Genomic DNA, 12,973 nt, shown 5'->3' on the forward strand with positions numbered 1-12,973 from the left:
TAGGCACCATGATAAATAAATCCTAAGTTGATGAAGTGGTAGCAACATAACACTAAGATACTCTTTTCCTCTTTTCAAAGATTTCATAAACTGAAATAAACTGTTATTGGACAAAATTTGATTTTATTTAAAGTGACCTCTTATTTAAACACATATGTAATTAACCAGCTATTGTAAAATACTAGTAATTCTGTATCTTGACGGCACACAGAAAAGCCTATTAATATTCATTGTTATGAAGGCCGCATATTTTGGTGGTTACTTCAATTAATAACACCTGACATGGGCTTCCCTGATGGCTCAGTTGTTAAGAACCCGCCTGCCAATGCAGGGGACACGGGTTCGAGCCCTGCTCTGGGAAGATTCCCACATGCCGCGGAGCAACTAAGCACCTGAGCCACAACTACTGAGCCTGCGCTCTAGAGCCCGCGAGCCACAACTACTGAAGCCCACACACCTAGAGCCCGTGCTCCGCAACAAGAGAAGCCACCGCAATGAGAAGCCCGCGCACCACAACGAAGAGTAGCCCCCGCTCACCGCAACTAGAGAAAGCCCGCGCGCCGCGATGCAGACCCAACGCAGCCAAAAATAAATAAATAACACCTGACGTTTTCATCACATGCTTCTATGTATAAAATTCCCAATTTCACTTACGATGCCTCATCCTCCCCTCCTGGAGTTCTCTTATTTCTCTCTCCACTGCTACCATTTGGGGTTTAGTCCCAAAGGTACACTGTTATCCCTTTACTTATCAATTTAGTCACAGGGCAAAAAAGCAGAAAGAAAACCGTGACAGGCTGAAAAATTGCAAAAAATTTAACTTTAAAAAACGGGTTAAATATTTTAGGAAATTGTGATCCCATCAAAGCACAAGAAATTCACTTCCAGGTGCTTAGTTCCACACCTTTTTTTTCCCAGTGACTTTATTAATAGAGGCTGTGGAAGAAAAACCCAGTACTTTTATTAAATGAGACAGATGGTTGCTATCTATTGTGCTTGTTAGGTTTAACAAATTCTTCTTCTTTTTCTAGGCATAGATTTGCTCAGCTAATGCAATGCCCAAATCCTAACTTTTAAAAAAAGTTGAGTAAAAGCAGAAAATTGAATCTCAAAATAAAATTTCAAAATTAACATTGAGCAATTAATTCTTAATAATGGAAGTGAATTAATTCATTTTTGAGGAAGACAATTTCTTTTTTTATGGAAAACTATGCATGCATTATCCCAGAAGTAAAAATATGAAGCAACCCAACAGACAGTTTTGGACTGTGAAAAAGATCTTTTGTACTTTATTTAGGTATATATTTCAAGAAAGCCAAGTACAAAGAGCCTTTGTTGCTTCTTTGGAAAAGATATTTCCTAACTCTATATAAACTTGAAGATGGGAGTGCCACATATTGTAACATGTTTTTGCAGAGATTTTTGTGTTTGCTACAGATTGGATTCCCAGAAAACAGACTCTGAGATAGAGTTTAGTGTTTGGGATGTTTACTATTGAGTGCCTTTGGGATCCACACCTGCAGAGGAAAAGAAGAAAGAGGAATGCGAAGGTCAAGAAGTCAAGTTGTGACAACAGCCTCAGTATAACCCCTGGTGAGGTCTGCAGCTAGAAGAGCTCTTCAGAGTTGTCCCAAATTGGGCTGTGATGGTCAAGTCTTACACTCCTAATTCAACTAGTCACTGGATGTGGAATGTCCTGTAAAAGGAAGTGACTTTAGGCAAGGTGGCTCTTTTCAACTAAGTCTAATCCCTGTAGGAGTTGATTGTGGAAACTTATCTACCAATAGCAGTCTCAGTAGCTGAGGCAACAAGTGCATCACTGAAGGGATATCTATGTGGCACGTCAGAGTTTCCACCACATTTCACCTCTTGGTAATTCAGATTCACCTCTGCAAGGACATCCTGGTGGACCTATTTTCCTGAGGAAACTTGGCAGAACAAGGTCAGTGAGATGAAAGCAGCCTCTGCCACTGCCAGAGGATGCTCACTGTCTCGCCTCTCCACTGCCCATTCTAGAGTCCCCTTAGCATCACCTAGTACCTCTACTAGTCTCAGTGGCTTACCTGGTGCCATGAGCCTGTAGCTCTGACCTGCTGATCATCATGGTCTTTTCAAGTTAGGGCTTCTGGCACTAAAATTGAGCAAGGGAGTCCCAAAAGGGATCTAAGGGAGATACTCTGATAACAAACATATTTCTTATGTTATGGTGCAGCAGCCATGGACCTCATTCTATTTCCACCAATTGGTTTAATATAGATTCTCATTATATTTAAAATAAAATCTGTGTTACCTAAGCATATATATTTGAATTAGACTATCTTAAGTATGAATTCTGTTCTCATTATTTGCTATCTAAGACTCTGGGCAAGTTAAACTCTCATGCCTTAGTATCATCTCTGTAAAGTAACAATGATAATAATACCTACACCTCATGTTTTGTGGAAGGATTAGACATAATTATGTAAAATGACTTGTAAAACACCTTGACACACAGCAGTGCACAAGAAATAGTAACTATTATCACAAAAGTTAATTTTTCTATAGGGCTTTCATTTGCATGCCTGAGAGATAAGAAAAATAGGAATGGAAAGAGTTAGAAAATTAAAAACTGCAATCACAATTACAGTTTATATCAAGAAACACTTAGCTATGTAATGATGTCATTTAAACAGTTCAGACAGATCCCTTTGATTATTGCTGTTTACCTGTTTGTTCTGCTTGCCAATTCCTGTTTGCCTACAGGATAGGTCTCTAAGATTTGCATTTAGTTATATTGCAAACAGACTGGTATATGGAAATATGTGGTGAGTAGCTTAGAAGATGTGTTTCCCCTTTAGATTTACCCTAATTACTTATGAATGGAGTTAATCTCTATGATCCATAGTTCATCTAACTTTCATAAAAACCAATACACACTGGTCAGAATGGCCATCATCAAAAAATCTACAAACAATAAATGCTGGAGAGGGCATGGAGAAAAGGAAACTGTCCTACACTGTTGGTGGGAATGTAAATTGGTGCAGTTACTATGAAGAACATTATGGAGGTTCCTTAAAATACTAAAAATAGAGTTGCCAGATGACCCAGCAATCCCATTCCTGGGCATATATCCAGAGAAAATATTAATTTGAAAAGATGCGTGCACCCCAGTGTTCATTGCAGCACTATTTACAATAGCCAAAACATGGAAGCAAACTTAATGTCCACTGACAGATGAATGGATGAAGATGTGGTACACACACACAAAATGCAATATTACTCAGCCATAAAAAAAGAACAAAATAATGCCATTTGCAGCAACATGGATGGATCTAGAGATTGTCATACTGAGTGAAGTGAGACAGAGAAAGACAAGTATCATACGATATCGCTTATATGTGGAATCTAAAAATGGGTACAAATGAACTTATTTACAAAACAGAAGTAGAGTCACAGACGTAGAAAACAAACTTATGGTTACCAGGGGATAAGGGGGCAAGGATAAATTGGAAGATTGGGATTGACGTATACACACTACTATATATAAAATAGATAACTAATAAAAACCTACTGTATAGCACAGGGAACTCTACTCAATACTCTGTAATGGCCTATATGGGAAAGAATCTAAAAAAAAAAGAGTGGATATATGTATATGTATAAGTGGTTCACTTTGTTGTACACCTAAAACTAACACAACATTGTAAATCAAGTCTACTCCAATAATTTTTTTTTTTTAAAAAAGAGAGATATCATTATGGTGTAAGACACAAGAGCATAACCTTGATTTTTAAATAAAAATCTCCTTTAAATGCTAAAATTAAAACAATACAAATAGTTTTTCAATAGATTAAAGTTTTATATTTACTATAAACATTTAGCTGATAAATTATAGTTAAGTAGATATGGCTATAGAAAGATGTATATATACATGTTTTCCCACATTATAAATGGTGTACTAGATTTCACCCCATTTGGCCCCAGTTCTTCACCTCTTCCTGTGTGGACTCCAGTTGTCAAGTAGCTTTGCTATGGCTTTCACTGTAAGTGGAGCTTCTCTCCCACCCCTGGGCTCTTGGATTGGTCACATAGCTCGCTTTGTCAATGGAATTTCAGCAGACATGACGCAAGAAGAAGCTTGCAAATGACTCAATTTCTTGCATTTCTGCTGTCACCATGGGTGGGATGTGCGCCAGCTGGTGCCTTGTCCCATGAGAAGAATGACAGACATGTGGAAGTAAGCCAGACTTAGCCATGCCAGTCTCAATCAGCTGCCCTTTAGAACTAAGCTGGAAACAGAGAGTCACCAAATAAAACCCAGCCTGGGTTAGGTGGTCCTCAGATGACCTGATTGCTCGTGAAAAATAATAAGTACTTGCTGTTTTAAGCCACTGAATTTTGGTGGTTTGATATATAGCAAATTTTCCTGAAATTGGTTAATTTTCTTTTTATTCACATTTCTGAAATTGGTTAATTTTCAAAGAAAGGAAATTTTTTTTCTGTTTTCCTCAGATGTCCATAAAATATTGGTTTGATATTTGACATTTGACATTAGAAGCATGATACAAATTTGTTCATGGCAAGAATAAGAATAACTCATTTTAACTCAGGGGAAAATTTGTTAAAATTAAGACAGTATAAATCAAGATATACATAGATGAAATTTATGTGGTTAGAATTCAAAATTATATTAAATAAAAGAGAGTATATTGCAGCAGTAGGTACAGAAGATACTGGGTGGGTTTGGAGTCTACCTCAGCCATTTCTGCCTTACTGAGGAGGTGGCAGGAGTTAGGAAGATTTTCATTCTCTTTATGTTCCATACTTCTAATTTCATAAATTTATGACTCCCCAAATATAGGTTTTTTTGCATCATTTCATAATTTTATATAAATATTCTTTTTGCAAAGCAGTAAAAGAAAAGTAAACCTCAAAATCTTGAGGAATTTATAATCTCCTTGTAAGTTTTCATCAGGAAACTTACAGTCAATTCATGAAAATATGAAGCTGCAATTACATGAAAAAGGAGATTTCATGTCCATTCTTCCACTGGATTAATAATATTGAGGTTTGCTTTTTAGTAAGGAAACTGGATGTACAGATTCCTTAGAGAGGATAAACTGGACAATCATTTGCCGACAATACTAGTGGTGTCACTTTAAGTGAACAAGGAGGCTGTGTTAGTCTCATGCGCGACCAGAGTGAAAAACTGAGCTTAGTGGAAAACCTTCAGTCCATTATTGAACAGGCAATGACATTTCGAAGACAAATTTAACCTGGGAGTTAAGCAGGAGAGGCACAAACAGCTACTGTTTAGAGTGAAGAACTGGAAAATAGAAGAAGCAACCAAGCAAAAGGATCAAGAAATACCAAGATCCATGTCCAGGGTCATCTGGCTACTGCCCTGGGGCACCTGAGAGTCAGAAGAGCACCTGACTCTTGGTAACTTGTACACAGAAGACACACAACAAATAGTGGAGCAGATGTGCACGGACAAAATAGCACTAAAGAAAGAGGACATGGGTCAAAACATTATGGATTGTTAAATAATTCATAAGACACATCTTTAAGAAAAAAAGGGAAAGCAGCCGAATTTGTGAGGTAACGAGCAAAAAGGTTATGTATTTACTATAAAATGGAGATGTGGAGACTGTGGTAGGGGGAGAAATGTTTAGAAAAGAAAAAGATTAATTGTCTCTTCCTTATACAATTGCTCCATCCTGCATGGTTTTGGTTATTTACACAGCATACACATAACGTGTTGAAGAGATTTATACACACCCCAGAGGAATTGTATAAGTTGTTCTCTGTTTCTCCAATACAGTTGCAAACTCTGAAGCAGCTCAATGCCCTGAATGTTAATGGGCTTTCAGGTATTCTTCAGGAAGTTATCAGAAAAGGGTTGGCCATGAGTTCCATGTGTCACATATCGCAAACTGTCACATGAAGCAGAAGAAATAGGTATGTGCTAGAAATATCCCAATCCTCAATTTAATTCCCTAAATCCCAGCTGCAGCCCTGCCCTTCCTCTAGTCTCTTTGCTGACAAATTATTCTTTATTTTTTCCTTAAACTGAAGTAGGATTTCTATCACTTTACACCAGAGCTTCCCCTCCTCGCCAAAAAAGAAAAAAAAAAGGGAATATAGATGAGCTTCTCTGGTTGAAGCCCAGTTCTGTTTGCTTGGCTATTTGGAATCCTCCCCTGCTCAGATTACTAAGACACTTCCAGAAACTCTCTAGACCTCCACAAAAAAAAATAATTTTTAAAACACTGCTCCAGCAAGGGTGTTAGAATTATCTAAAAGTCTTGTTAGCAATTCTTTATCAACCCCCATTCATCTTCCTTTTCCCCTTCTGATTTCTTCCCTTCACCTCATCTTCCTTTGATCTGCTTTCTTTTTCTTTTTCTCAACAGGACATCCTCCTCTTATCCTGAGACTACCCCTCCACATGCCAAAACCCTCCCAATAAATGCAACTCAGTTTGTATGTCACCATCTTCTCCATTAATCTCTGACCCTATCAACTAGAAGCAATCTCTCTCTCCTTTGAACTCTTAGGGACTTATCCACTGCTCTTTCTTCATACTTATCAATCCTGGCCAGGACTACTTTTATTTAAATGCTGGCTAGATTACTCCATGAATATTTCAAGTAAAGCAATGTAAAAATAACCTGAACCTAGTGAGCACAGTATGTCACACTGTGTGTTAGAGAATACAGGTATTCTCTAAACATTATTTGACTGATCGATGAAATATTTATAAAGGTTTGTCCAAAGGATATATTAAGCCACTGCAGCCATAGTTTAACAATTATCTTTCAGTTAAGGTAGACTACATCAGAGAGCTATATACTTACACGAGACACAGTTTCTTTCACCGTATACCTTGAAAAAATAGAAAGTGGTTTAAATAATATAAAGGCACAGCTAGGAGGACACTCTGCCCAGTAGGCAGAGTGAAGAAAGCCATTACCTCTAAAGGGTGGAAATTATGGGAGGAGAGGTGAAGAAGAAGGAAGAAGGGAAGAAACGTTCATTTTCTCTATATTTCTGGGTTTTTAAAAATTTTTACAGTAAAGATTTTCTAAAAACTAAGAAACAGCTCTGGGAAATTCATTTTATTTACTGCAAGGGTGTTCGTATATGCTGTCCTTCTTATAATGACCTATAAGTGAATTCTCTCTGCTGTAAGTTCCCACAAGTTTACAAGTCAATTTGATTTCTCCTGAGGAATAGATTTTATTTTTCTTTTGGAAATTGTGAATTACATAGTGTCAACTATATGCTAGTGTCATTGATTTTTCACACAGTATATCATCTACTTTGAAAAATATTCTTCAAGTTCTTCTATCTCTAAAACAGGGGTATTAATTCCATATTTGGGTGAGGGAAAGATTGAAAGACAACACGTAAATAATGCCAGTATGTACCTTTCACAGCGTATGTCTCAGACTAAGGGCTTAAAAATTAGAAGACTGTCATTTTCTCCTTTATTATAGCATTAATGATGATGATGACTTCAAACAGTAAAAGATTTGGCATTGTGTTATGTAGTGGGTTTTTTTCCCCATTATGTTTCCTTGGTGCTTAAGACCTAGAAATGGAACACCTATTCAGTTCAGTTTAGTTTTTTTAATATTATAGAAGTTGTGCGTGGATAAGATTATTTTTTCAAATGGTGCAGAAAGATGATAAAGCACTCTATCAGATAAAGTGTAATTTTAGGCAGCCATTGTCAACAGCTTTTGTTTTTCGTTGTTTTCAGGATTACCATTAGAACAACATAGAACATATTTATATCCCTGGTTTTTAATTAAGAACTTTAGTCTGTTTCTTGTCTCCTTTCAATTTTTAACAGCAATACTGCATAGGACATTTTGTTAAACGATATCTTGTGTTAGGTGAATAAATCCGAGGAAAAAGTAGACTGTTTGCAGTCACGTGAAGGCAACTGGGCAGGAAAGGGAAAGAATGATGAATTAGAACATAAGCAGGATTATGCTCATTTTATAGACTCTGGCTGACAAAATATTATTTTGAGAGCTTCTCATGGACTTTTACTTTATCTAAGACTATCTTCTGGCTGAAATAAAGTTAGGTCCAGGCTTGGACCAGAAGGTCCAAGAAGGTCCAGGCTTGACCAACTTATTCTAAGTTTTTATAATATCATGGAGACTGTGGTAATTGAAGCTTTCCTGAAGTTTGATTTTCCTTTTACATCAGTGAGTCTGTATAAACAGACTGTAGTATCCCCTTTAAACATAAGCTCTATGAGGGTACTGCTCTTTTCACTGCTATGTTGCCAGAACCTAGAACCATGTCTCAACAAATATCTGTTAAATCAATGTGTCTTTCTTTTAACCTTGACTGATAAATTTCCTGCTGAACTGTGACCTTTACTTTAACAAGTGTTCCAGATCTCATGCCTGTCATTTGCTATATTCACCTGACCCATGAACTTCTCTACTCTTGTTTTCCCATCTTTAAGGTTTTTTCACATTCATCATTTTGAGTACATTTTCTTACTGTGAAAGAAAATAATCTCAGATAATTATTTTTGGTTCAATACTAAGCAGAACTAAGTAAATCAATATGATTCCTACATCCATGTAATTATTGAACAGAATGCTATACTTATGGCTTTTACTAAATATGCTGGTTTCAATTTTGGAAAGATTTGACAAATATTAAGGCACAGAAAGAAGCACCCAAAAAGCTGATTCTGCAATATAGAATAGCATCATTTGACATAATAATGCAGTTGAAATATTTTTAAAAACTGGTTGTAATACTTCAATGTTTTAATAAAAAGAAAAGTAAACAAATTGGACCTAATTAAGCTTAAAAGCTTTTGCACAGCAAAGGAAACCATCAGCAAAATGAAAAGACAACCTACTGAATGGGAGAAAATATTTGCAAGTGATACGACCAATAAGGGATTAATATCTAACATATATAAACAGCTCATACAACTCAATATCAAAAAACAAACAATCTGATTAAAAAAGGGCAGAAGAACTGAATAGACATTTTTACAAAGAAGCTATAGAGATGGCCAACAGGCACATGAAAAGATGCTCAACATCACTAATCGTCAGGGAAATGCAAATCTAAACCACAATGAGATATCACCTCACACCTGTCAGAATGGCTAACGCCAAAAAGAACACAATAACAAATGTTGGCAAGGATGTGGAGAAAAGGGAACCCTTGTACACTGTTGGTGGAAATGTAAGTTGGTGCAGCCACTGTGGAAAACAGTATGGAGGTTTCTCAAAAAACTAAAAATAGAACTACTATATGACTGAGCAATTCCACTCTTGGGTATATATCCAAAAAAACCAAAAACAATAATTTGAAAAGATACATCCACCCCAATGTTCATAGCAGTATTATTTACAACTGCCAAGTTGTGGAAACAACCTAAGTGTCCATCAACAGATGAATGGATATAGAAGATGCGGTATATATACAGTGGAATACTACTCAGACATAAAAAAGAACTAAATTTTGCCAACTGCAACAACATGGATGAACTTGGAGGACATTATGCGAAGTGAAATAAGTCAGACAGAAAAAGACAAATACCATATGTTTTCACTTATATATGGAATCTAAAAAATACAACAAACTAGTGAATATAACAAAAAAGAAGCAGACTCACAGATATAGAGGACAAACTAATGACTACCAGTGGGGAGGGTGGAAAGGGCAAAACAGGGGTGGGGAAGTGAGAGGTACAAACTATTGGGTGTAAGATAGGCTCAAGGGAATATAGCTGATATTTTGTAATAACTGTAAAGTAACCTTTAAAACTGCTATAAAAATAAAAATTAAAAAAAAGAAATTCAATGTTTTGACAGTCAATCTTCCTTTAAAATCACTGAGGGAATTGATTATATACAGAGTCTGGAGATGAGTACTGGTTGTTATATAAGTAATAACTGCCTAACATATATACATGCATATCATACGTCTCCATGTGTGTGTGTGTGTGTGTGTGTGTGTGTGTGTGTGTGTGTGTGTATTCTAAGATTGAGAATTTGCCTAAGAAGAGCAGAAATTTCTTGAGAAAGTACAGATGACTATTGCAGCACAGTAGCACTGTCACAATGGTTTTACAAACATCTGTCACTGACCAATTGTTAGATTAACTACATCAGAATGACTTAGAGTGGTTTTATAGATTAGAAATTCTTGGATTGTACCTACAAACACTCTGCTTTGGTAAGTCTTGGGTGAGGTACATAAATCTCTGTTTTTCTTAAGTTATTTTCAAGAAGTTTCCCTGGTTAATTACAATGAGCACTCTAATTTGTGAAACACAGTGAAGCATTATTGGAACTAGGCAGAACCAGGCTGAACCTCAATGGTTTGCACAGTCCAGGTATACTCTCCACTTTCAAGGTCCAGGGAGGTATTCTTGTTAGGTGCAAATTGGTCAGTACCTAAAAGACTGGCTCTTGTTATATAAAGGATATCAGAATGTCAATATGTTCATTGTCAGTGAGAAGTATAAATATCAGATGTATGCAAATGTCTGTCATAGCAAGATATACAGGAAACTAATCAATGTCTGAAAGTTTGGGGTAAATATGAAATCAGGAAAACAGAGTTAGATAAACTGAATTTTAATGTTATAAGCCTAACATTGTCAGATGCAGGTATCTTGCATTTATGATAGCTTCACTAATGGGGCTGGAAATATTCAAAATCGATTTGCTAATGCCTCCCTCTCCTGGGAAGGGTTTATTTGGGCATTGGCAACATTGGCTTTGTAATTGTCTCTTCGTTCTTTGCATCCTTAGATTACGAGCCAATCCTTGAGTTGACACAAACTTTCTTGTCCAGTGCATGCACTCAAGACACATTCAAGCCACAGGAGCTTGGGAGCTAGGGTATTTATTTCAAATGAGCTCAATTATCTAAGCTCTAGTTCATTCTAGTCCAGTTTATAATTTAATTTTTAGGAGGAAATCTGATTTTTCTAAGTCTTTTATAAGAACTTCAAAACAGCACCCAAGTAATGACATAAAAACCTGTAGACACATAAGGTATTTTCTATATTCCATCAAATACATGTGTATAGGTATAAATAAACTCATTTTTATTTTTTTAAATATATAAACAGGGATTCAGGGAATTGTAAGGCTGATGAATTTAGGGAAAAAATATCTGCACTAAGAATAGGAGGAACTGATTAGTCCATGCAATCACAAAAAAATATATGGACATTGTAGGATGGTAAATGAGCCCTAATTTCAAGAGATGAGCTAGCTTCAAAACAATCTTCCTCTCACTGGGAGATAAATACTAATTAAAGTGAGATGGCGATGAGGATATATAGATAGAAAGGGAGGTACTAGTTAAGGATAAAGAGATGTGAAAGGGGTAAAAAAGCAGGAAACTGTACTGTAGGTGAGCCATATTTCCCACTGGTTTATTAAGTATTAGCCAGACTGCCACTGACCATAGTTCCCTTCAGAAGCAAAGGAACTAAGGTGGGAATAGAGTGAAAACAGTTCTGGTTAAGTTGTTTCTCACTTGTTATAAATGACCAAATGCAGGATGATTGAGAAAGTATCATTCTTAACCAGATTTGATTTAGTTCTAGTGATCTGGGGCTTTGAGATAGCAAAATTCTTAGATGAAAGTAAGTGGGTATGATCTAATTTAGAAATTCAAAAAAACATATTTCATTCATAAAATTTTTACAGTCCTGGACATGTCCACATTCATCTTTGTCCTTTATTTTCAAGTAATTCTAAATCCCTATTTTCACTACCTTAGAGGGTGAAGTGAATAAGTCCAACTCATCATGAGTTTGGATTAGCAGAAGATTTTCTGTCAACAAAATGTATGATTTTTTTGTAGTACAGTTTCTCTTAGCCTCTTTCCCTATTTACCCCAGGAATAAAGCCTATGGACTTCCCTCTAGTGTCCGTTTTCCATTCTTCCTTCTGAAAATAGAACATCCTAAGTGTCAGATGAGAACATGGCCGCTCAGCTACACTTTCCACTCTCCCTTAGGGACAGACATGGCCACATCATCCTATCAGAGATATGTGTCACCTCCTGGTCAAAAAAATGAAAACTATAAAATACATTCTTGTGAAAACTGAGAAAATTTGGAAATGGATAGTATATTAGTAATTATAGAATTATTATTACTTTTCTCAGTTGTGATAATGGTATTATAGTTATGGAAGAGAAAGTTCTTATTTTTAACAATGGTTCACTATGTTTTCCACTTACTTTCAAATGTTAAAAACATATATCCAACACTTTTGGATACAGAAGTTTGAACAAGGACTTGGTATTAGATGATATTAAAGAATCAATGTCAGAAACTAACACAACATTGTAAGGCAATTATACTCCATAAAAAAAAGAATCAATGTCAATTTTGTTTTATGTGATGACATTTTACACAACCAGCACCCCAAATTCACAGACCAGAGTATTAATAAAGTCATAAAAGAGACTGTTGCATTATCAGCATTAATAAACTATCAGCAGCTGCTGAAAATATTACCAAATATATTATGCCAAGTTCTCAATTTAGAATGCAACATGCCAATTCAAAAGTTAAGACAAACAGTCAAGAGAAGATGTGGCACACAGAGAAGAGAAAATAAACCAAAAGGATGAATTCTCCCGGTGTATTAAAAAAAAACCTAAAAAGCAAGAATCACTCCTGAGGCACTTCTTTCCATTTGTTCTATTTTAAAATCTGCTCTTAATATCAGAAAATAAGATGTAACTTTCAATGGGAATGACAGTCTCCAGTTCCTTCCCTCCTAATTTGTTAAAACCTCATATCAGTCTAGAAAAATCCTTGGCCTTATTTCCATGACCAGGTATCTTGTCCAATGTTCAGAATATTAGGGCTTTTAGAATAAGGATCAAAGGTAAAACTAATTTCAGGAAATCTAAATCTCATGAAAAATAATATCTTAACGATTAGAGGATACAGAAGTGAAAGCATCTT

The sequence above is a fragment of the Grampus griseus genome (genome assembly GCF_964374135.1).
Source record: "Grampus griseus genome assembly, chromosome: 5".
Lineage (NCBI taxonomy): Eukaryota > Metazoa > Chordata > Mammalia > Artiodactyla > Delphinidae > Grampus > Grampus griseus.